General features: G+C 35.4%; 1 long non-coding RNA gene across 1 annotated transcript in view; it reads right to left on the bottom strand.

The window, feature by feature from the left end:
* LOC132006409 (uncharacterized) overlaps positions 1-26,794 on the bottom strand; it is a 720,934-nt gene that overhangs the window by 620,148 nt on the left and 73,992 nt on the right. The window contains exon 2 of the long non-coding RNA XR_009401089.1: positions 9,381-9,496. This is a non-coding gene — a long non-coding RNA (uncharacterized LOC132006409). The remainder of the gene's footprint in view (positions 1-9,380; positions 9,497-26,794) is intronic.

The raw sequence follows: 26,794 nt of genomic DNA, 5'->3' as shown, positions 1-26,794 counted from the left end.
ATGTCTTTGGCTTTGAGAAATGTTTTCTGGAGTCATTACTCTGTGCAGTAGAATGGTGGAAATGTTACCCTGAACTCAATCAATCTCTTTGACCATTCATCTGTCTCTAAACTAACTCTGAAAGAGAAAAGGAGTAAATGTGACATAAGTGACAAAACATCCAATTAAATAAGTCCCCTTGCATATCCGGTAACTTAGGCTTGGCAAACTGTACCGTGTGGATCGTAGCATGTATACTGTTGGATGTAAAGTTCAGACGTTTATCAAGACGCACAATGACAGTGTAGATAGAGCAATGGATTTGGATTTAAGAACAAGGATTCAAATCATGTCATCAGTCAAATGATGTATGGATTTAAAAGCAATTTTTTAAACATAAAAATTATAAAAATGTAATTAGAAAAATACATTTAATTATAACAATAACCAGTGAGAACTCATATTAAGAAGCACAAAAATGTGATATATAAATATATGTATATATCCATTTGGTTAGTTGGCTGCATTTATCATTTTTAGTCTTAGACATTAAATGTAAATATAAACTAAATGTAAACAGAATTTACTAGATTTCATTCCCTACTGGTGGCAGTAAATTTACAAGGGCTGGCTATAAAGTAGTAAGACTGATCTATGTGATGTTTTCCAACAATTTAGTAATCTAGAGAAAACAACAAACTGTCAAGAAATAATAATTTTCATGGTAAGAAACCTGGCTTCCCCTCCTTTAGAGAAAAAAAAAATAAGTTAGTTTGAAATCAAACGTTCATGGTTCTTTCCATGTTCCTTTTCAGCACCTACAAATGGTGCCCTTGCCACAACTTTCAGTTGGTTTATTCCCATCAAAGAAAACAGACACTCAATTATAAAATAGGATATCACAAAAATTCCAAAATTATGTCTTTGGCTTTGAGAAATGTTTTCTGGAGTCATTACTCTGTGCAGTAGAATGGTGGAAATGTTACCCTGAACTCAATCAATCTCTTTGAGCACTCAACTGTCTATGAACTTGTATGTAAGTATATGTTATGTGTAAAATATGCTCTATGTAATTTATGTAACATATGTAAATATGTTATATGTGATGTGTAATACATACACATAATTCATATAGTATATAATATCATATGTAAAATATGTTATATGTAAAAGTGAATTCTATTATAAAATTGTTATATATAGAGTAGATGTTCTTAGATTGTGTCTGTTTCTGTATGAACAAAGTGGAAGATTATTATATAACTTGCAAGGGTATTTCTGTTGGTGAGTGAACTTGTAAAATGGTCACGATGTCTGGTAAGAGATGAATAGGCAAAGAAAAAGTAAAGTAATACAGTATATTTTTAAAAAAATATTTTACTTTTAGTTCAGTCATATTATAGCTATGCATGACTTTGGGCTTCTTAGTTGCATCTGGACATTCTCTTATCTTTTTTTTAACAGAAAATTTCCAAATAATATACACAAGGAATTGAACAATACTTAGTATTATATGTACTAGCATATTCAAAATGCAATGAGAAATCTAAAAAGTTACTCTTCTTAAGACGGAGACTATTGAAAATTTGGACAACTGTGTGCTCATGGATTTTCCTATTACATAAACGTCAGGATAAAGAAAAGGTATCATCACATTGACTGGTGCTTATGGGGAAATTATGCCATATTTCTTGCCAGAAATGCATATTTAATGAACAAATGCAGTGCTAAAATACTATAGCAGGGGTATGAGTACATTTTATTAAAAATAAAAAACTCCTATCCCCAAAGCACACAGAATATGAATATTTTTATTAGTATCACTGTCTACATATGCAAAGTGCCTTCTCAGCCCATCCTTCTGCGTGGCCTGCGTGCGTATCAAACCATCCCTTGTCTACTTTACACAGCTCACCGTTTTATTAGTTAACTATGCCTCCAAAAACTGAAGGAAAGAAAAGAAAATGGGAATTCACGCAGAGAGAGCTTCAAGCATTTGGCCAATGCCACAGACTTCATCAGTCGCCCACAGCGGACTGAGAATCTCCTCCTTCTCTCTTGCTTCTCGCTCTCGTCTTGCCCCCCCAGCCCACACCCCCTGCTTCACAGGTTATTCATTCATGCGCCTGGCACCTGAACCCCGTGCTGGGAAATGCACGCATAAACAAGAACCTCCAGAAAATGACCAGATCTACTGCCTGTCCCGCTTTGGTAAGTGAAATAAAGCCTCTGAAATGTAAGACTCACCAGTCTCCAACAGAAAAGACATGACGTCGACAAATACGGAGACGAAAAGAGAACTCACGGGACGCATGTTACAAATCTCACTGTGGGAAGCACACATGGCCAGGTAGGAGGGATATGTTCCCTTGACAGAATAAATAAACCACAGTGATAAAGCTTGACTTAGGAGGACTTCATGGCCCAGCCCCTACAGAAGTCAAGGAAAGAGGCCAGGATTCCAATATATATATACTTTTTTTTTACATATTTGTTCTCAAAATAACCATCTGCTTTTCTAATGCATGTTTTGGAGTTTAGAACATCGCCTTCGTCCATAAAGAAGGTTTACAAAATGCAATAACACACCTTACTGAGCAAACTTGCTTAAAATGATATTATCTGCTATTTGTCTTATTTTATATTGCTGGTTTCCACCGAGTGCTAATAAGTGCTTGCCATTGAAGAGCGTCGCATTCCACATCTGTCACCAGCATCCAGCAACGGCACCTAGGGGGAACTGTCAGGGAGATCGCTGCTCTCCTCTGTAACACCCCGAATCTGTCTCACATCATTTACACACAGATAGTTACAGGCATTCATCATTTCATTATGCTGACGACTTCACTATTCTGATGTATAATGTCTCTTTAATGAGCCTCAAAAAATACAATATTCCTTGATTTATGACTGCTTAACTGAAAAATTATACAAATTGGCGGAAAAAAAAACCCTCATAATGTATTTTCCCTTTTCATCCACATTACACTTATATTTAACAGTGACTCATGAGTTAAGATCATGCTTCTTTGACAAAAGAAATGATCAGAACTTGACTTCCCATGTTTTTAGTGCCATGGCGTTTTATGTGCATATTTAAAGCTGTAGAGTAAAGCCAGGCTGACGCTAAAAGGTAGGAAATTAAAATCGAACTTTTTTTTTTCTCCCCAAGAAAGAATGTGTATTGGACACCCACTTCCAAAATCACTCTACGTTTCATAAGGCTTCTTCAGTATTCATTTTCCCTTCTACAAGTAAATATTAAGAACCTTGATACCAGAGACAGCTCTGTCAACCAACAAAGAAGTAGTAAAGAGAGAAGGAAAAAAAAAATCCAAAAGGAAATCTGAAATGGGAACAGAAGCTTGGGAAAAGGTGAAGTTGCTATTTCTTTCACTGACTGCTAAATTACAGCCCCCTCTTGAGATGCCGAGCCCCCAAAAAAGTGTCATCAGCCTTGTGTCCTATTCTCTTAAAGCCTATGCCATTGAAGGTGATGAAAAGTGTCCTATTAATTAAAAATCATTTCCCAAAAGGATCTGGTTATGCCTCAAACAGGCAAGAGTTCCAAAGAAGTATAAATTGTTCATGTGCTGCCAGTTTTTGCAAAAAAAAAAAAAAAAAAAGCCTTTGAGTGTAGTGTAAATCATATCAGAGTGAACACTACATACAATTAGGAATAAAAACAGATCTTGAATCTCAGAAGAGCTCATAAATCAGCATGAGTAAGGCATACAGAAATAGAACAAAATTTAAGAACTTGCATGCTCAGATTTGATATCAGCCTCTCTTAGGGTTAGCTTGCATTCAATGTACCTGAGATTACTGGTAGCTTTCAGTTTAAAAAAGAAAGGAAGGAAGGAAGAAAAGAAGAAAGAAAACCAAGCTAAATTAACCCAGAATCATCAGGAAAAGAGTTGTTCAGGTTGAATGGAAGTAAGCACAGGACTGTTCTCATGTAGAACAAGTGACAGGACTGCATACAGAAATCCCAATAAAATACATATGACGTATGGAGAAATATGATGTAAGAAAATGCCCTTTTATAGAGAGAAGAAAATTGGTTCTATTACTTTAACACTACCTTTTTATTCCCGAGCTGGATTACTCCCTCTCAGGCTCACGATAAGTTACTTTTGGTTGTATTTAAATTTATGACTCGCTAGAGAAAAGATAATAACCAAAGTTGAGGAGGGGGGGAAATGTAATGTGATTGCATTTATTTGGGTATTCTTAAATAGAGGCATTCTAAAATATATTTAAACCAATTTAGCACTATTCACAAAAAAGACTTTTTAACTCCTTCTAGTAACTACATGGAAAGTGGGGGCTGGGGGTTGGGAAGGGTGTTACTGGTTTTCCAACTCCTTATATGTAGAACCTGATTCGGGAGGGATTCCTTAAAAGGCCATAGAAGTCGTTGGCCTGTGGTAAAGAAAGAATACAAGTTGTACATTTAAATTTGAATAATAGAAGATTCTCACCTCACTTACTGAAAAGCAAGATGTATCATACAAGGTATATATAAAAATACTCCCAATCAGATGCTTATAATTCTAGGATAATATGGGTCTTAATGCCAAACACTTTTGAACTGACCAGTTTATACTTCCGAGGCCAAAACAGGTCCTTGTTTCTTACTTTTAGTTTTTGCTTTAAAAAAAAAAAAAAAAAATCCAAAGGCACTGAAATAGTAATCTCCCTGAGCATGGTATTTACAAAACTGCCTAAAGAAATATCAATCATTTCCTCTTTATTCGAGTCTGGGATGATGTGCTCACATACAGGCCTCTCCATCAATGAGATCAACCAGTCTACCCTAAATAAAAACACCACCAAACACGATAATGAGGTCTCACTGTCAATTACTTGTACGGGTATCGTAACCTGTTGTCTTCACAATAACCCTCTCAGATGGGCATGATTTTATCTGCGTTTTCAGGATGAGAAAGCTGAAGTCTTGGGAGCTTCCATGACGTTGCCAAACAGGTCTAGTGGTGCAACTGGCCTTGAAGTCGCCATGGCCCTTGGTCTCAACCTCAGATTCCGTGGGAATCCGGCTTTCTGCCTTTCCTCATATCTAAGCTTCGTATCACGCCCATTAACAACAACAACAACAGAAATCCAGCTGACCAACCATAAGAAAGCCAACTTCCATTCCTTCATCTCCTTCCTGTCCCACCTAGACCTCTGCCGTGACCTCCTTATGGAGGGAACTTGAACGCACATCTCTCCTCTCTGACTCGGTACCTTCCACTCCTAGCTCTACCTCCTTTACCTCCCCCAGCACCCTGGTCCTCTGAACAGACGGAGCTTTTCGTCCAGAGCTCTAATCGGCATAAATAAGCCCCACATCTGTGCTGATCCCCCGACTCCCAATCAGTGTATCCCATGAAGGGAAGTGTATTGGGGAGGAGTCAGGGGTTCCTCCAAATGAGCTTCCTGCTTATATCACCCCAGCAAGTGATTGAAGGCTTGACTGTTACTTTCCTTTTGGCTTTCTGTCTTAATTGACCACTCAGACACCTGGCAGCTCAGTTCTCTCCAGATCAACCCAACTCCTGACAACTAAAGAAGAGACTCAAGAAGGTAATGATTGCAAAAGGAAAATATCCTGAAATACAATTTTTTTAAATACCCTTCACCTTATAGGAAGATCCCTTTCATTGCTTCCATGATTTAGAAACAGGATGCTCTTAGATTACAAGACATGTTAGAGAGTTCATAATATAATTTGTTCATGGATATTATGGACCTGGAATTCTACTTGACCCTAGAGCACAGTTCAGAGTGATGACAAGGCTTTACTGACTCCTAGTTTAAGAATCAAACTTCCATAGTGCTATGTATTATATCGGGTTGAATCTGGAAATACACCAACTTCCAGAATATTCTGTATTTTGTGTTCCCTTTTTGGAGTAGGTGTCTGTGATGTCCCTAAATCACCCATCATGACGATACTCCAAACCCCAGTGGTTGGAGGAAAATAAAATCAGAAAAATCTGAAAAAGCAGAAATGTAACTAACTCCATGCGTTTGGGTCACACGAGTCTGAAACGTCAGCTTCTTCGGGTTTCCAAATGAATTTCCCTCAGATTGAAAGCTAAAGATTTAAGAATCCATCTATCACCAGAGATTTAAAACTGTCTAGATTTAGACAGAGGAAGAGTAGATATATTGGCTAACAGGATTTTGTATCCTGTTTTTAATTGGTTTTATTTGGAGACTTCTAAGAACAAGGGGGCACAAACAGGAAGAAAGAGAGATGGGTGCACCTTCATGTGTGTGAATCCCTTGATGAGAAGCAGGGACAATACACACATTTCCCAAAGAATGGTCACCAGGCAGGCAGTGCCCGTGGGACAGAAAAGGCAGGATGATGAGGACTGACCTCACAATAAAGAACATCGAATGAGTCTGAGAAGTAAGGCAGACCCTCAAAAACCTAGCACAGCACCTTCTACCACAGCTAATTGGCGGCTCCACTCTGGGTCTAATTTCGGAGTCTAAAACAAAGTTGAAATAAAAGAGAGGACATGAAGGAATTCATCTTGGAGGCTCGATGGTCTCTGAGACTCATCATTGCATCTCAGCGTTTTCCTGATTATTTTTCCATTTCCACTGCTTGGTATCCTCCGTTTGCTCTGGCTATGTATGAAGCATTAATATATTTTTTTCTTTTTTAAGAAAGAAATACAAGTCCTGCTGGCATGAAGGTAAAACCTGTTCCTTAATAATTGAAACACACTTTGTAGATCTGCCATTTGAAAGCCCCTACGTGCAGGCCTTTGATAATAAGAGCCAAAATTAAAAAAGGGGGAAAAAAACCTTGATGGAAAAAATCCCTAAGTATGAATAAGACCATTTCCTTTAGACTTTAAATAGTATGAAATAATGAAAGATCTCAGTGAGAATTGTGAAGAGTGAGTCATGAGTCATGGTATACTCTTCACTGTGCTGTTTATTTAAATGAAGATCCTACCTGATGCAGGTTTTCCCTTGAAAACTATTATTATTATTATTATCATCATCATCATCATCATCATCAGGCTACCATCATACATATGGAACATTATAAATATCTTTGTCTTAGACTTAAGGACAAAAGCAACTGATACAAAAAAGAAAATGTGATTTATCACCTACTGGGTTATTTATTACTTCAGTCTTAAGTCTATGCATTTAAAAATTTTATCCCAAGGTAAAGGTAGAAAAACCCCCTGAAGTACAGTACAAATTATCTGCCAAACGGAGCAAATGGAAATTTGCAAAAAGCTGACGTCAAGAGAATGTTAAATACCTATACTTTAAAAGCAAACAAACAAAACAACTACTCTTACTAAGTAAACATCACACATCACAATGAAATATTTTATATACTAATACCACTAGAGGGCTTGATACATTTTGCTTAATAGAAAGAATTTCTTATACCAGGCTGCCTTCTTGGTAGAAACAAATTTCTGTATATTCATCCTTCTGATCATAGTTATTAAGAAACACCCGTGTGGTTCATCGATACAAAATATAATAAAATGTTTAGAGCCAAGGGAATTTTACAGACTGAACATTGTGTTAAACAACTTAAGTGTGTTAAACTCTATGGTTTCCTGTATCCTTAAGTGATACTGAATAGTATTTCTGATTCTGATAGACGGCCTCGGACATTTTGGAAGAAGATTGATAGCTTTAAAGCAACTCAGATTTCTCTCAGTTGCAAGTCACCAACAGTATTAATTAAAAATAATTTGCTTCCAAGTAGTCTCTATATTTTACAGGAATATTTACTTCCATGAAAATTTTTTTATGACTCTAACCTAGAAAAATTTTATTACAGAAGACATAAAATTGACGGTCTTTGAATTCTTTTTTTAGTACAACAAGTAACATGTTTAATAAGTTTGATTTTGTCTCAAGGGATATTTGGTTTTAAATCAATTTCATTATTTAGTATTATTGTGAATATATATTTTTATGAGACAATGAGAGAATAAAAATTATTAGACTCAACCAGAAAAAACCAGTCTTAAGACTGATTGTAAAACTTTTACTTACCCACTTAAAATATGAAGTAGATCCATTATCTTCGAACGATGTAAACTACTACCATGAAAAAAATGTTCAAATTTTGATGTGAAAAATCTAAGCTATCACTACATTCTGTGAAACACTTCTGCGATTATGAATAATCAAATGACATATACATGGTTTCATTTGCAAGAAATTTCCCAAGCTGTGGATTCCATTTTAGGAAAAAAAAAAAAAAAAGCTATATGTCATAGAACATTTAAAAAGATCTGTCATTATCTGAGTTATTTGGGGGGGGGGTTAATAGCAGAAGTCAAAACATAAGACATATCTGAACAGATACTGGGGGAACATTTAAAATGTGTATCCATCTGTAGAGCATGGACCCACCCAATGGGAAGACCCTACCAGTGAGCTCTGAGTATCAGTAGAGATATCTACATGTGATTTTAAAACGTAAAGAAACCCTAGTTGTCTGGAGGTTTTAGGATTGAATACAATCTCCCCCAGACCTTATGTTTTTTTTGTGTAATTCAGGGGACTATCAAAGACATTGCAACCCAAGAGTGACAGCCAACCAACCACCTCTAGTCAGCCAGCAAAATGGCTATCATTCCACCTTCTTTACCAATCATAATAGCACTTGCTAGTGAAATTACAGTAGAACCGCATGGAATATTATGTAGAAAATATATTTCTTCATTTCTATGACCAAACCAAGCTCTCAGGACAACTGACAAGGTTTTTGCAAGGTTGTGTCTGCCTTTAGTCTTTAGGTACAGAATAGGTCTGTATAACTAGACTGCACATGGGTGAGCAAAGAGCCCTTTACCTTAATAAGGTCCAGAGTAAGCATTCGAAAAAACGGAACTCACGGCTATTATCGCTGATAGTTTGATAGATTTAAAAATGTCACCAACATTTAAGCGTCCTGCCTTATAAAAGTTTCTCATTTGTTATTCTTCTCATCTTATAACTCAAAATCTATTGATTGTTCATGGGAAGACTATCATTCTTCCCAGCCTGTATTTATAATTATTTGACTTTCTCATCAGAAAACTGCCACACTACTAAACATCTCCTGGCAAAGATCATCATGACATAGTAAACAACTGTCATGTTGTCCTTCACATCTGTTTACCCCAAATATTTATATACTTATAGAAATGAAAAGCTTTTAGATCCAGGATATTTCTTTTTTCTTTCCAAGTAGCTATTCTCTTATCAGGCAGTGTTCTGGGAGATTGTAGTATCTGCCTATTATTGTTCCCACGTGACACACATTATTCATAAATTCTGTTAAGGTGTACCACACAGAACATTATCAAAGCACACAAAAAATAAGCATTCTAATGTCATTAGAAAATACTTACTGTTATACACCTCTGCGAGTGATCTTAATGCTTCATCCAGAATAAACATCACAGGAGAAGACTATTCAGAGGTTATTTTTATCTTTCTCTAATTTACATGATCGCTGCATTCAAGTCTGAAAAAAAAAATTAAATGTCTCACTATTAAATACAATGGCATAATTTCAATGTAATTTGTAAAACAATACGAAAATGTGAGAATATTTTCCCAAACATGGTGAAGTTTCTGAATACTAAATAACAACGAAGAATTTTAGAAATGCGATTTATATATGATGCAAAAATCATCAGGCTTCCCAAAATTATATGAAACGTGCATTGATTGGTGCTAAATATTACTCCTTTTGCTTCTCAATAAGATGGGAAATGAATCTCTACACACTCCAAGTGATCTCAACTGCATATATTTCTATTCAAGATAAGTATGTTTAGGATACTAAGAAAGGTAGAAAATATATTCTTTTTTTTTCTACCAGTTAAGTGATTTTCAAATGACCAATCTAGAGTATTTTGCTCAGTTAAACTAAAACTTAGTATTGAGGCAGTCATAGGGAAGTCAATTTTATTGCTCTAAATCCAATTAAGTTATGAATATTCATGTTATATTTAACAAAAAGAATCTATAGTTGAACACTGAATGAAAGTGAGTAAGGAAAGGGATTGCCCATAGCTCAGTGATCAGTGGAAATCAAACCAACAGACTTTAATGCAAGGGACTGCCAATGGAAAGACTCTTTAAGGCTACTGACTTCTTTTAAGTTGTTTTAAGGGGAATAAACTTAATATCTAGCAATAAAAGGGACAAAGTTTCAAGATACAGTTGCTTTAGTTATTAAACAAATAACAGCTATTTTAGGTGCAAATGCTATAACACTCTCAACCCCACTACCCGAAGTCAGAATATGGTGCATTCATTGTTTTGGTTTCCATTAAGTTTGGCATTTGAGGTTAGCTGGAAAATTTACAGGTCCAGATGGTGAAATATATTGATATTAAACTTGAATCCACTTAAGCATTCCTTTTCAAGACTATTAGAGATCAATGACAGTGCTATCAGAAATGTTGAGAAAGTTCAGAAATTAGAAACTTCAATTACTATGATGGATTTGACTATTTAAAATGTCCAACTTCTGGGGGCATCTGGGTGGCTCAGTGGGTTAAGTGTCTGCCTTCAGCTCAGGACATGATCTCAGGGTCCTGGGATTGAGCCCCATGTCAGGCTCCCTGATCAGCGGGGAGTCTCCTTCTCCCTCTGCCCACCCCCCCATATCCCTGCCCCCTACTCTTGCTCTTGAGCTCTCTAAAATTTAAAAGAGGAAGGAAGGAAGGAAGCAAGGAAGGGGCAAAAAAAAAAAAAATTTTTTTTAAAGAAAGAAAAATGATACCATTACTCCAAATTTCACAAAACTACAATCAAGTCCTGAATAATTTTGAAACAATTTTTAATCCTGACATTTTGATCCAACTTCGAAGTGCTCAATTGTTTTGTAAGCCTTGAGTGGTACGCTGGTGGAAATATTTACTCCCAAGGGCCCCCAGAGGAACTTCATGTAAAATCACTGTACTCGTTATTTTGTTTCTTTGTTTTGTTTTTTTTTCCAGCATGGAAGATCGCTTTTCTTGTTAAGACAACAACCTTAGAATCTGTGTGGTTACCTGCTGGAAAATGCAAGATTCGAAGCTTGGATTCAAGCACAGAAAAGGTGGAGGAAGACAGGGATTCTTCTGTTCAACATCTGTGTTCTCTTCCTTGTAGCCTCACATTCTTGCTCATGACTTGGGCTCTAGCCCTGTCTTTCCGCTCATGGAGAAGCAGTCAGTGGAAGCCAGCCCCCCTCCCCCGCCCAGCATCCTCTCCTGTTCTTGGAGGACATCGTGCTGCTCCACAGCAATGGCTGGGGTAGAACCCAAGTCCTCCCAGATTAGCTACCCACACCCAAAATGGTTCTTAAAACCCCATGTGCTAAGTATAAGGCTCTTGCCAGTATGTAAACGTCCCTCTTACACCATATTTAGACTTGCCTTCTCTGACCAAACATAAACAAGCCAAACCAAAACAAAGATGAAAGCCCAGTAGGGTCCGAATCATATTATAAACCAAATACCCTGTGATGTGTCCTTTGATGCTTTGTGCAGTGATTACTGGACCTAGGCTTTTTGCACAAGTAATTGTTGAGAGGGTTATGTATGAGACAAGATGCCTTTTGCCACTAGGCATACATGGCTAATCTGTCCTCATTTGATTAATTCAAAACAAATTATTTAAAAATGACTTGACTTGATTAGCCAACATTTAGTGTTACTTGTTAGTTGTTATTTAATTTCAACATTTACTTATCGAGCCATATGGATAAGTGTCTTAATGTGGCCCAGTAGTATTTTTCTGTGTTAAATTTTCTGAAGTTAGTATCCATATTTTATTAAGAAATCTGTAATGTGTAGAAACAAATAAGTTATTTCGGCAGAATTTTAGAATTAGCCCCTATATTATCGTTCAGTAAATTCACATGGAAGAAAGAGATCAGATTTCCAGGACATATTTGCAAGCTGTCTGCCTGATATTTGGGCATAGTAGATCATCTGCTTGTAACAATGTTCTCAATGGTTTTTAAATTCCCAGAATATTCAACTAAAGTATCTACAGTTTGGCTTCATTATATTTTGGTAAGCATGTCTGGGAACCCAGCCACCACTGAAACCACAAATAATGGTCAGAAATGAACACTGCATTCTGACTTCTAATTTGGGATTCAATATGCAGCATCCTACTGTCCATTTTCCATAGTGACCCCTCGGGGGAAGTCACTGCTATCTTGAAAAGCGTCTTCCCCAATCGCACCCACCGAAATGCAAGACAGGAGCCATGAAATGTTTGGCTAAAAGAGATTCTGCACGATCGGTAACAGTAACAACAAAATAAGAGTAACTAACACCTATTAATAAGTCATGATATGCCAAGTCAAAAATATATATCCATTTTTTATTCATATATGAAATAAGAAGTATCATGGTTAACGTCAAGTTATGTATTAGGGAAATGAGGCTAAAGGAGCACTAAGTGGTTTTCTCAAAGTCATGTACCTGGTTAATAGAGCCAAGTCAGTCTCAAGACCGTGTTAATCCCACATTTTTTCAATTAAGTTACATTAGTTTGTGACTGAAGTGTTTATGACAGAAAATGAAATGGTTTTTAACCAACTCAGTAGGAAATGTCATGATATATAACACATGATAGGCAATGCTTCAATTTTTAAAAATATAGTATACAGATCTATGGTGCTTTTTTAACTATTAAGAAAAAATACTGAATGAAACTTGAAAAGGCTTCGGTCCTATGAAGTATCATATTCACATTAAATTAAGTAATAAGGATATGGGTGTCAACATGTTACTGCTGAATTTCTGAGTTAAGTCATTAGAGAATGTACATTGGAAATAAAAATGAGATATTTATATGACTTTCAGAAAATAAATACAGTTCAATATATTCTGTATTTCTTACATTTCCACAAAAGTGAGGAATGGTATATATAATATTAAATATACCTATTCTATACATATTTGTATATATTATATAAGTTATATAACATATTGTATAAGTTGTGTAACATATAATATGTTATGTAATATATAATAATTAAAAATTCCTCATTTTCCAAAAGTAAATGTTAAGGAAGATATAAAACAAAATGTAAATGTATAAAAATGTTTATACATTGAGCAGTTTAAATCCATATCTAAGTAAGGTGATTCTAAGTGATCTGATGTCATTTGTGTTAAAATAAATAAATACATCTAATTAGCACTGCACTTGTCCACACTGGATAGATTCCCATTTTGGTCAGGAAACATTTGTAAGATTTCAGATTATTCTTACAAGGTAAACCAGATTAACGGTGTATACTGTACATATATGAGAAGAAACTGGGTAGATGGATGTAGATTGATTCTTAACAATGCAAATAACTTCATCCTACATACATTGTTTTCACATCACTATCTCACATAAAATCTATACAGAATATATTTTACATAACCATTAATTACAACTAATTTTACAGAAAGAATGTCTGCTAGTTCTTCCTGGCTATAGTTTCTTGTTTGTCTGTATGTTTACTTTATAATCTCACGATATTTCTTTTAGTTACTCAAGAAACTCTAGGCTCTCCCCAAACCCGACATGTCAATCAATGATGTAGAGATTTGCAGACACACTTCAGATGCCACAGAAAAAAAGAATAACGTAAAAATATCTGCCTATTTAAAATCAAAGAATAGGTTAAGAATTTGGAAGAACGTACAAATTATACCCCTAAGAAGGATGTCACTTCCTCAGTAAGAAGTTTTAAAGTTAATCAGGGCTTATTCATGGGAATTTTTCTTTTTTTTCTTTCTTTTTTTTTAATTTTTTTTAAAGATTTTTCTTTATTTATTTGACAGACAGAAATCACAAGTAGGCAGAGAGGCAGGCAGAGAGAGAGAGAGAGAGGAGGAAGCAGGCTCCCTGCTGAGCAGAGAGCCTGATGCGGGGCTCGATCCCAGGATCCTGGGATCATGACCTGAGCTGAAGGCAGAGGCTTTAACCCACTGAGCCACCCAGGTGCCCCTCTTTTTTTTTTTTTTTTTTTTAAGTTCTATGCCAGATAGTAGTTTTAAAACCTAAATTTCATCTAATCTTCTTACTTAGGCCAGAAATTGATAAAATCTTTTAAATGTGTGTGTGTGGGGGGGGTACTTGAAATTTACAGTTTACTTTATTTTTAAAGATTTTATTTATTTGAAAGAGAGAGAGAGCGCGCGCACAAGCAGGGGAAGGGGCAGAGGCAGAGGGGGAAGCAGTCTCCCCGCTGAGCAGAGAGCCTGATGCAGGGCTCCCGATCCCAGGACCCCGAGATCATGACCGGAGCTGAAGGCTGCGCTTAACCAACAGAGCCACCCAGGCGCCCTGAAATGTACACTTTAGTATCCAAATTCCAAATCAGCACAATGAAATTTGTTTGCAAGGATGAGACTGTAAAGACACAGCACTGACAAGACTAAAAGTAGGACAGAAAGGCCAAATGAACATTGGTCCAAAATGATCAAGTTGTCTAATTGTTGAATTAGTTGAAGATGCATTTATTTTATACATTAAATAATTCAGCAGTTTTAACAAGTTACAGCCAGGGGTGCTTACTTGAAATCAGAATCATTTGAAGGAAGATCATTTCCTTTGTGTGTGTGCAGTGTGTGTATGATTGTGAACCCTAATAATGCGTAAGAAGAATGTGTACATCGTGATTTTGGAGGATTGGGGGATATTTTTCAATTTTCATGCAGTTTCCGTCATCTATATTTCATTTTCTGCCAAATATGCCAGCTCAATTTTCTGGATAATGTTGTAACGGAGTTCATAAAAGTTTGGTGACTTCAAGTAATTGCTCCAAAAATGTTGTTTGAAAATGAGTATTTCCAAGCTTCAGTTCATGCAGTGATAAAGTTTTCATATTCTATAGTGAGCTTTGGAAACTGGATTGCTAATTATGCCATTATACTACTTTTTCGAATATTTACTTTCAGAAAGAGACAAAAATTTTTATGTCATTTCACTCAATGATGTAGGTATTTATCTGTTAATCATATTTCACTCAAATTATGTATTTCTTTTACATTTAATAAAATATTGTCCACATAAAAATTTTTAAAAAGACAATTAAAAAGCACTTCATGAGAAGAATAAAGTGATGTTTAAAATTTTTATCAATTTTCCCACAGAAAATTTTACATATTAAATGTCCTTTGCATGTTAAAATCTGAAATTGGGAAGTGATATTTATCTCAATCATTTAATTTAATTGCACAATGTACTGCTCATATTCACTATCTTACCTTTTCCTTAACCATACTAATACAAAATTAGATAGTGCTGTTTCTTTTGTGTAGGTAATCATAGGCATTACTGTGGCTTTTCACCTAAGAACACTGCCTGCACAATTAGAGAAAGCTATTCCCTTACTGAGAATGATCATTTGTTTTAAAAGTTACTCAACATTACTGTGTGATCATTATTTTTAATTGTACAGATGACACTAATATTATACTCTGAGTCTGATGAACTCTTTTTTTAAGTATGGACTACTGCTGCAAATCTTCCTAACCAGTACTTAGGAGCCTTAATTTTCTTCCATTTTATAGTTTAAATATTTTGTCTGGGTTGAACAGAATGGTTTGGATCATTTTTAACTAATGCATGTACTTCAAAAATGATGAAAAAGTGATAAGAATAGAATGACATTTAAAATTAAAAATGCTGGGGCCCCTGGGTGGCTCAGTGGGTTAAGCCACTGCTTTCAGCTCAGGTCACGATCTCAGGGTCCTGGGATGGAGTCCCGCATCGGGCTCTCTGCTCAGCAGGGAGCCTGCTTCCCTCTCTCTCTCTGCCTGCCTCTCCATCTACTTGTGATTTCTCTCTGTCAAATAGATACATAAAATCTTTAAAAAAATAAAAATAAAAAATAAAAAAATAAAAAATAAAAATAAAATTAAAAATGCCTAAACTTTTCAATTACAAAAAATACACTGTGTCAATTATTCATACAGAAATACAAAAGGCAGAGAAGTATACCTTTGAGACTTTGCAGTCCAATCAATGAGAAAGGGATGGGCGCCACACTCAAAAAAAAAAAACAAAAAAACAAAAGGCTAGGTTCCCTCTTCAAGTGAAATGAGGCATCGCTCCCTACAGGTAAAGATCACAAAGTCTTCATCCTTATGAGAATGATCATTCTCAAGTCTGACATCTGACATGACTTACAGCCAGCTCTTGACACAGTAGATAAGTCCTCTCCTGAACCCATCCTGGAAGGGTTTCTCCACTGGACCTATGGAACCACTTCCTGTCTTAGTGCCCGCCCCTCACTGTCATCTCTCCTTCCCATAGGCCTCCAGGTTTGCCCATCCTTGAATCTAAGTTCTGAAACTGGACCACCCAGGAACACAGTCCTGGACTTCTCCCCTTTCCATCACTACTGCCTAGAGCTGCTCTGTCCAGTATGGTAATGGTAGGCACCAGTGGCTTTTTAAATAAAAATTTAAATGAATTCAACGGAATAAAATTAAGAATATAGCCAATTAGGCCAATGTTGGCTTATTCTTGTTTTTCTTGCATCTCCTACATCCAAAAAAAAAAAAAAAAAAATCAGCATTCCATTTGGAATCTGCATTCAAAATATTTTCAGAATTCTGTCACTTTCCATCACTTTCAAAACTATCAACATGGAACAGCTGCCATTCTGTCTTGCCTGGAATGATACCATAATCTTTTAAAAGCTATGAGGAACGGCTCTGTCCTTGTCCGGAAGTCCTGTCCTAAAACACAGCGGTCCATAAGGGCAAGTGGGATCCTGACACCCTTTCTGCTAAATCTGTCTAATGACTTCCAGTCTCCATTAGTATGGCATGGTAGACCTCTCTTCCTCAGACCTGAAAGTCTCTCTCTCACTCGCATCTGTCCTCTGAATGCACCTAAATCACAACCAACATGTTTCTGCCACAAAGCCTTTACGCTTGCTTCTTGTTTTTCAAGCACGCTCCTCCTCACTGCCCCCTACTCCCGCCCTCACGCCTAACTTCCTGGCTTCTCTCAGTCTCTGCTCAAATATTCCTCTCTGGGACCTGATCCCATGATCATTAAATACGACCTTTCTCCCTTGAACATCTCACCTTATTTATATTTTGAGTAAAAGTATCCCTTCCCTCAATATTCTGCCTTATTCCCTCACTTATCACAGATCTATTAATAATCTTACTTTATAAAAATGCAATTGTTCTATTTCATGGTGTGTCTTTTTTACACTATGAAGTGTAGTGTGGTCATCATTCTCATTGAACGAAGTTTGATCTACATAATCTAGTTAACTAACCTGATAATTGTTTTTATTATGTGTATTTTCTCACATAATAACATTAAATTTGTTTCTGCCCTCAGAGTATTAAAAATAGCACGAAATGGGGGTGCCTGTGTGGCTCATGTGGCATCTGACTTCAGCTCAGGTTATGATCTCAGGATCCTGGGACTGAGTCCTGCATGGGAGCACTGCTGGGCATGGAGTCTGCATGCGCCTCTCCTTCTGCCTCTCTCTCCATCATGCTCTCTCTCTCCCTCAAAGGAATATATGAAAATCTTTTAAAACATAGCACTGAAATGAACATTCTGATATATTTTCCTTTGAACACTGCTTCAATATTTTACTTATTTCAAACCCAACTCGTAGAATATTCTTGATATGGCAAATAAAATCTATATTTTCCATCTGGATAAAGTATTACAAAATTCAATCTGCTTTCTACTTAAGACAGTAAATACTACCTCATCTTTTAAATCATTACTAGTCACTGTGTTTTTTATTTAATGTCTTTGAGGTTCAATATTTTAAATGAGGCAGTTCTGTTTTTTTTTAACCTTCTTACCCCATTATTCTGCTTATCTTTCTCTTAAGTTATTGGATATTTTTCCATTGTTTTGTGTGACTTATACATTATTTAGCTCTACAATCACTTTTCTGTACATACACACATACATACATATTATGAATTAATACACATACATGTATAATTTTATTTACCTTTCAAATGTATTTATTATATGTATACTGCTTTTTTTCCATAGAGAAGTTTGACACTTTACTTTTTTTTTATTGTATTCTATCTTATTTTTTATCGTTTTAAAAATTTTATTTATTTGAGAATGAGAGCATGAAGAGGAGGGAGGGGCAGAGGGAGAAGGAAAAACAGACTCCTCCCTGAGCAGGGAGCCTGACACAGGGGCTCAATCCTACCACCCTGAGATCATGAAGGGAGCTGAAGGCAGACATTCAACCAACTGAGCTACCCAGGCACCCCCCGAAATCTGACATTTTATATAGTCAAATCCATCACAGTAATTTAAGTTTATAATTCCTGAATTATTATAAGCAATGAGTTTTCTCCAGATATTTAAATATAAATTAATTAATATAAATATAAGTATTTATATAATTTATATAATATAAATTTATTTTATGCATATGTATGGATTCTAGTTTACAAGTAATATAAGTATAGCATACACTTTACTATTCGAGCTCTTTGGAACTAGCATGCAAGTTGGGGATTCAACACTGTGTGTCTTCCCAGCTCGCCCTTCCCCAGTGAACAGACAGAAAGGTATCTTGAATATAACCCAAATCTCTCTAAATGCCAGAGTCAATTTCTTGGCTTCCTGTTTCGTTGTTGTTGTTGTTTCCCTAATTTGTCTTTCTACTCCATTTTCAGATTTTTTCTTTTCTTGTTTTATCTTTAGATTTTCCCTTCCTATTCTTAAATAGTAACAGTTTATTTGTCTAGTCCATAGATCCCCAGTTCGAGCATGGATGCTGAGGCTAATCTACCCCCAGGTTAAGGGTGATGGAAGAGTAAACCACACATGTTCTTCAGAGTTTCTGATACTTTTTTTAGGTACAATTCTTTGAAGTGATCTTGAAATTGGTGATCTCCAGAGGCCCTATTACTTCTTTCTTAAGTTACAAAGTTAAACAATATAATCCATATTTTAAAATTTATTAGGAAAGAAGTATTCCAAGTTTTCCCAATATTTTGAAAATACCACTTCCTGTTAATATATTTTAGACCATTGCCATAACCATATATGTTCATATATATTTATATAATATACATATAAAGAAATCTAGAAATCTTTAAAAATGATAAATTAGTAAAAAGTTTCAGAGTACTGCCTTATACCAGATCCCTTATGTTTCATTATGAAAAGTGTTGATTATAAAACAGAGAGGTATTACTTAGTATAATTAACCAAAACTTTGTAACATCAGTATTAAATGGCTGTGTTACACAAGTATAAACTGAATTAACACAAATATTACCTTTAATACTATGGCCATATTTAAACAAAAAACAAGAAGCAAACTGGAGAGTAAAATGTAAATTTACAAAATATAAGTTTAACCATCTACTATGCCTCTCAACTGAAACATGTACTTACAAGCAATAAAACGTAAATAAAAATTTTGTTTTTCTAGTGAATATAATACAGCTAAACTAGATTAAAATATTCTCAGCATACATTTTTAGTTTATCCTTTTCATTCTGCTACTTCTTACCGTGGGCACCTCCCTGTGTCTGAATACCGTATCATATAATATTTTATTTCTTTCTTAACCTTGGATATCTGGTTTTTGTTTGTTTTTTGGTAACTGCCATTTCATCACTTTAGTTTTCATTCACAAATCCAAAATAACCCTGGCTTACACATGCGATCAATAGAAAGAGTTAAAACACGAAAGATGCAATTTTATAATGGTTTTTAGGGAGGAAAATCATTCTTAAAAATCCCATTGCTGTGGTCTGATATACAGTGGAAGTAATTCGAAATCTATTTTATAGTGTAGTTCTTTAAAGATATTTAAAATCATCTCTAAAGACTATTATGTAACTTTCACAAAAGATAATCATACAGGGGCCCTACATTTTAAAGTACTAAGTTAAAACATAGAACGCAAAATCACGTTCTCAGAAGAAGTAAGCACATATACAGAATACATGTAAAGAGAACAAGAAATGAAGTGACATGCAAATAAGAAAATAAGTTACTAAAGTCATGGAAAATGAATGGATTTTTCTGTCATTTTTATTATTTCTTTTAATATTAAATTGTTATTTGTAAAGTAAAAATTTCTAGAAAATTGCTTTTATAAGTAAATGCCCACAAGACTTGGGCTTTGGGTTTTTGCCGCTGAGACTTTACTGAGTACACATCCAAATCTACTATTTATAGGCATGTGCATATGTGTACACATGTGCACACACACAGTATAACCATGAATCACACCAGAAGAAACCACTGAAAGTAATAGCTAGCTACCATCTTTATGCAAACTCACTGACATGTACAGATACCCACAGAGGAATTTTAAAAACAACACAACAACAACAACAACAGCAACAAGAACATCAAATTGTTAGATCGGATATTCATTACGTTAGTCTGATGGTACAGATGTATTTTAAACTTATGTATATCTACTTAAAACTATAAGAAACTTAATTAAGGCTACTTGAATTCATTTCTGCTTGTTTTGCATCTGTCCATATGATCAAAATAATAGTTTAGTAGCAATTTTCTATCGACACAGAAGATATGTATATTTATGTATATATTCTAATATATATATATATATAATTGATTGCATAGTTCAATTTAAACAATGTCATGAGTCTCTAGAAACTGTTATGTGTGTCTCATGTTTAAACCTTGAATTACCATAAAATATTCAAATATCTTATATAAGTATCATATAAATAATACAACCAAGGCAAAAGTAATATGGGTAATCTAGGCCTGTTTCCTACATTTAAAAAAAAAACTACTGCTCTTATTCCTATAAGTCTTCTTACTCTAATAAACATGTTTATTCTATTAATAAGTCACTTTTTTCCTTAGTAGTTGACTCTATGCTATACCAAGTCAAACACCAGGAATGTAACTTTAAATATAACCTATTTCACAAAATCAGATTCCACTTTCCACCTAAAATTTTACTCATGGCAGACTTTTATTGAGGAGAAAAACACTGGCAATAGTAATTCATTTTATAATGATGTATTTCTTCTCATGATTTTTATTTCTTCAATGTGTAAACTTCCTATATCCCAAAGGACATTCTTCAGTCATAGAAATAGGAAGCAACTATACAGCGAAATATTTCAGAACATATTTCATGCATTTACAAACTTGACTACAGAGGGAAAAGTGATCATACAATCACCGATATCAAACTGTATCCACTCATTATTATACATTATTATACACACATTTACAACAACCTCCGCAAAGCTATAATAGCTTTCGGTAAGGGCGTTCACTCTAGATGAAAAGCTGTCAGCTGCAAAATTGTGGGTTTCATATGGAATATCATAGATTGTAAACACACAGATACATTACCACATTTTCTCAATTCTAATACCAACATTTCTTCACATTTTAACATTTCCTAAATATGGATGCATCCTACAATGAATTCTAAAAGAAACTTGCCAGCTCTCTCTGCCCCCTCCCCTGGAAAACTGATGTTAAATTGATGGTACCTTTTACAGATACTGGCATCTTAGAAATGAGGAAATACAGTTTAAACTGTGGCTCTCATAATGGCTGATGTTAGCAATAGCATCTAGCATTGTATTATTTCTACTTCCACTGATTATTTTATTTTCTTAAATGCATCCATTTTAAAAAAATACTTAATTATTTTAGTTTAATTTAGCATTTTATTTAATTTAGTATTTTAGTTTAACTTCTTTCTTTCTTTCTTTCTTTCTTTCTTTCTTTCTTTCTTTCTTTCTTTCTTTCTTATTTATTATTTATTTAAGAGAGGGGGGCACATGCGCCAAGCCTGGGAAGGGAGAGACACAGCCGTCTCCATGTTGAGCCTGGAGCCCAACAGGGGTTTCATCCAAGAACCTTGAGATCTTGACCTGAGCTGGAATCAAGAGTCTGAAGCTTAACCTACCTGATCACCCAGGCACCTCCTGAATGTCTCCATTTTAAGGACAGTTCAGACATTTCCAACATACATTTTAAAAAATGCCTTGTTTCAGTAACAATTATTTTTTTAAAGCCTTACCTCTTCTCAAACTATAACTAATGAAAGGTTATCAAAACAATTACCTTCTAAAGCAATGTTATCTTAATGCAAAGCATCTACCTAAGAATTAACAACTCTGCATAACAAAGTGCTTTAAGAAGGGCAGCTTAAAAAGATCTCAGAACCCACATGTAATTTATTTTTAATTGTTTAAAATCAAAGCTAGTAATATTTGTTTTTATTTTCAAAAATAGATATGGTATTAAAACAAATATTATCTTATTACCATCTTAAGTATGATTTATAATGTTAGATACATCACTCTCATCATCAAACCCACTAAACCAAGAAAAACAACTTAATTTTAATAAGAATATGTTGATTCAGTGTTAGAATCAATTTAAAAGAATAATCATGCACAGCAAAGGAAATCACCAAGAAAACAAAAAGACAACCTACTGAGTGGGAGAAGATATTAAATGATACATCCAATAAGTGGTTAATTTCTAAAATATATAAAGAACTTCTACAACTCAACACCAAAAAAAAAAAAAAAAAAACCCAAAAAAAAAACTAACAACAACAAAAAACAAAAACCTTAAACAATCCAATTAAGCAACAGGCAGAGGAAATGAATAGCCATTTTTCCAAAGAAGACATATGGGTCTTCTTCTTTCATATATGAAAAGATGCTCAACATCATTAGGAAAATGAAAATCAAAACCACAATGGGGTATTACCTCACACCTCTTAGTATGACTAAAACCAAAAAGGCAAGAAACATGCTGGCAAGGATACGGAGAAAAAGGAACCACAGTGCACTGTTAATGAGAATAGAAATTGGTATAGCCACTGTGGAAAACAGTATGGAGATTTCGCAAAATAATTAAAAAAAGAAATACAATATGCTCCAGTAATTCCACTACTGGGTATTTACCCAAAGCAAATGAAAACACTAACTTGAAAAGATACATGTACCCTTATGTTTACTGCAGCATTATTTACAATAACCAAGATAAGGAAGCAACATAAGTTTCCATCAATAGATGAATGGATAAGGAAAATCTGATACACACACAAATATTACCCAGCCATGAAAGAGATGAGACTGTTCCACTGGAGACAGCACGGTTGGATCCAGAGGGTATTACACTAAGTGAAATAGGTCAGACTGAGAAAGACAAAAACCGGATGATTCCACTCATAAATGAAATCGAAAATAATGAATAAACAAAAAGCAAAATAAGACCTATAAATACAGAGAACAAACTGATGGTTGTCAGAGAGCAGCAGAATAGGGGGTTTGCAAAATGGGTCAAGCAGAGGGGGAGATACAGGCCTTCAGTTATGGAATGATTAAATCACGGGAATAAAATAGAGCATCAGGAATACAGTTAATTACACCGTAACAGAGATGGAATGCGGCAGATGGTGGTGGTGAATGCAGCATAACGTATAAACTGGTCAATTCACTAAGTTGTACAGCTGAAATTAATGTAACATTGTGTATCAACTATATTCAAATCAAAAATCAATCAATCGATCAATAACCAAAGGAAAGAGAACCCTGAGTGTAATTGAAAAATATGAAAAATACGCAGAGTCGAGTCAATATGTGGTATCACCTACCACTTTTTAAAAAATGAGCCAACCAAAACTTCACTGAAATAAGTATAAACTTATTCACAAACTACTACTAAAACACCTGTCATTTAAAATGCTTTTTAAAATTTATTAACATCTAAACACTCATTTCAATAAACCTACCTGGCTTACCGATAATTTGCATGGGCCAGTTGTGGTGGATCACAGTTAATTTCTAAGTTTACTATACACATTGTTCCATGAGCTGCTGTTTTTCTCTGTGTAGGCATTAGAAGCTCATGGAGAGGAAGCCTGCTCAGTGAGTCAGTTTTTCTATATGCTATCATGAATTTGCAAATTTGAAAAATCAACATTGACTTAAAAATCTCATAAAATTAAAAGCAGAGTAAAGACATTACTCTGAAATTTTCCATACCACATAATCAGCAACAAGCCTACCTATTACTTCTTAAACTTTCATTACAATAAAAACATTGTTGCCACCAAGCCAACAGTGGTATGATTCTATGTAGCCCAGCCTCGTTCTTGCTGTAATTTTTGTGGAAATGCATGTAGCAAATTCCTACTTTTCCCTAACACCTTATGGTAGTTTCATCATTGTTACATTCCAGACAAGACTGGTCCATAGACATAATGGAATATTATGCAGCCATCAGAAAGGATGAATACTCAACTTTTGCATCAACATGGATGGGACCGGAGATTATGCTGAGTGAAATAACTGAGCAGAGAAAAACAATTATCATATGGTTTCACTTACTTGAGGAACATAAGGAATAGCATGGAGGACATTAGGAGAAGGAAGGGAAAAATGAAGTGGGAGGAACAGGAGTGGGAGACGAAGCATGAGAGACTATGGACTCCGAGAAACAAACTGAGGGTTTTAGAAGGGAGGGGCGTGGGGAGATGGGTGAGCCTGGTGGTGGGTATTAAGGAGGGCACAGACTGCATGGAGCACTGGGTGTTATATGCAAATAATGAATCATAGAACATGACATCAAAAAGTAATGATGTAAGGCATGGTGAATAACATAGCATTAAAAAAAAAGAGTTGTGTGAGGTCACAATTGAACCTTCAGATTCAGGGGAAAATTCTGCTTCCCTCTCTGCAGTGGACAGAAACTGAATGGTAGTTTCTGCTGTGAATATATTTTATCATGCTTCTTTCTGCAGCAGCAGAAACACGCAACATGTCAGAAACAGAAATAAAAACACAAGATTTTCAGTCTCCACATCCTGGAAGCTGACTTACAATTTTTTCTCTCCATAAATTCTAACATTTTCTGAAAGATACGAGAAGAATTTTTTTTAAGAGAGAAACTATTAGAAACTATGTCTCAAAATTTTTTAAGAAGTACTTAGGTATCATTTTCCAAAGAGTTCACATAATCTATCCAAGGATTGTGCAGTGAAAATAAATGTCATAATATGAATCTTTCTGACTTGAACGGAGGCAAAATGGAAGCCACATTAAAGTTGGAAAGAAATTACCTTTTTTTTCCCCAGACAATTGAGACTAATACTAGAAAAAGCATTACAAAACAAAATAAATATGAAATAAAATAAATAAAATAACAAAGCAAGGCAGTGATGGCAGGAAAAAACTGAGTATTATGTGAATACAACAAATGATATGTACATTTACAATTATATTTGCAAAACAAATACTGGAGTAAATCCAACTGAATATTCGTTTATTTTTATAATCAACAGATGTTTATTGAAAGCTACTATATTCAAATTATATTCTAGGTGACTAGTTGCTTACAATGGTATACAAGGCATAGTTCTGATCTCTAGTACTTACTCTCTTGGGAAAATAAAGAAAGCATATTATGTACACAAGTAACACCAATACAAGGCATTTTCTAGAGAATATGTTTTTAAATTATCGCATTTGTTTACTTCAGGAGCAAAAAAAAAAAAAAAAGCTTAGCTAAAAAAAGTCTTTATAAGTACACTATGTTGATATAATCTTCTCACATATAATAAATTTTCCTCAACTATACCAGTCAGTTCTCAATATTTTTTTTTCAACATTTCTGAAATCCTTCATTCTTCCTGGCCCTGTTTAAAACCCTGATAAAGGGAGCCTGGGTGGCTCAGTGGGTTAAGCCGCTGCCTTCAGCTCAGGTCATGATCTCAGGGTCCTGGGATCGAGTCCCGCATTGGACTCTCTGCTCAGCAGGGGGCCTGTTTCCCTTCCTCTCTCTCTGTCTGCCTCTCTGCCTACTTGTGATCTCTCTCTGTCAAATAAATAAATAAAATCTTTAAAAAAAAAAAAAAAAACCCTGATAAAATAATGTTCTTTAGTAACTGGGCCACTGACTTCAATATATTGGCCTCAAAACAAAAACTGTCCAAAACGTGTATGTTTCTTTGAATTCCACGATTTGAAGTCCATAATGATGTCTTTCTGTTGTGACTTCATACCTCTTCTTGAAAAAACGAATCCCTGATATATGAATTCCATGTATTTGCAAGTATCATCTATTATCAAGGTCATCATATGCCCTGCTTTTATTCTATTCCTGTCTTTCGGTGAGTTACAAATGATAGACAACTTCAACAGCAACCAAACAAGGATACCCACATTTTTACCAATTAATACTAGCACAGACCCAATATAATTTGGACCTCGTGCGGTTGGAAGCATAATGAGGATAAAATACAATCACACCGGGGATCTCAGGGAACGAAACAGCGTCAGACACATGCTCATGATCAGGGAGGAAATCCGGTTGGCTGTTTAGGAATCCAAGAAATCTCAGGCAAGCATGGACCATGGCAGGCACCTGAGAAATTCTGAGATGCTACGGAAAATCAACTGCCAGGATGACCCACTGACAAGACCACCTTTAAAACACAAATGTAAGTACTTGCCACACTGTCTACTAGCACAGGAAGGGAGTGGTGGCTCCCACAATAGTCTTAACGGGGTCACTGTGGAAAGGAACAAAGGGCTGGGAACAGAATCTGGTGCTTTTGTTTCCTTGCAGCCTTGGACAATGGGTTGAGGGAGGTGGCCACACCAGGCAAGCATTTTGAGTGACAGCCCTCTTGACCAGCCTCTTCCCTTTGACTCTATCAGGAGGGACTTTGCGGATATACGTAGATCAGAGCACACCAGGGCCCCCTGTTCAGTAGGCGTGTTGAGAGCTCCCGGGGTGCCACGCTGTGGAGCACTTGCTC

Source organism: Mustela nigripes, chromosome 18, assembly GCF_022355385.1.
Source record: "Mustela nigripes isolate SB6536 chromosome 18, MUSNIG.SB6536, whole genome shotgun sequence".
NCBI classification, from domain to species: Eukaryota; Metazoa; Chordata; class Mammalia; order Carnivora; family Mustelidae; genus Mustela; species Mustela nigripes.
This window is presented reverse-complemented; position numbering and strand designations above follow the sequence as displayed.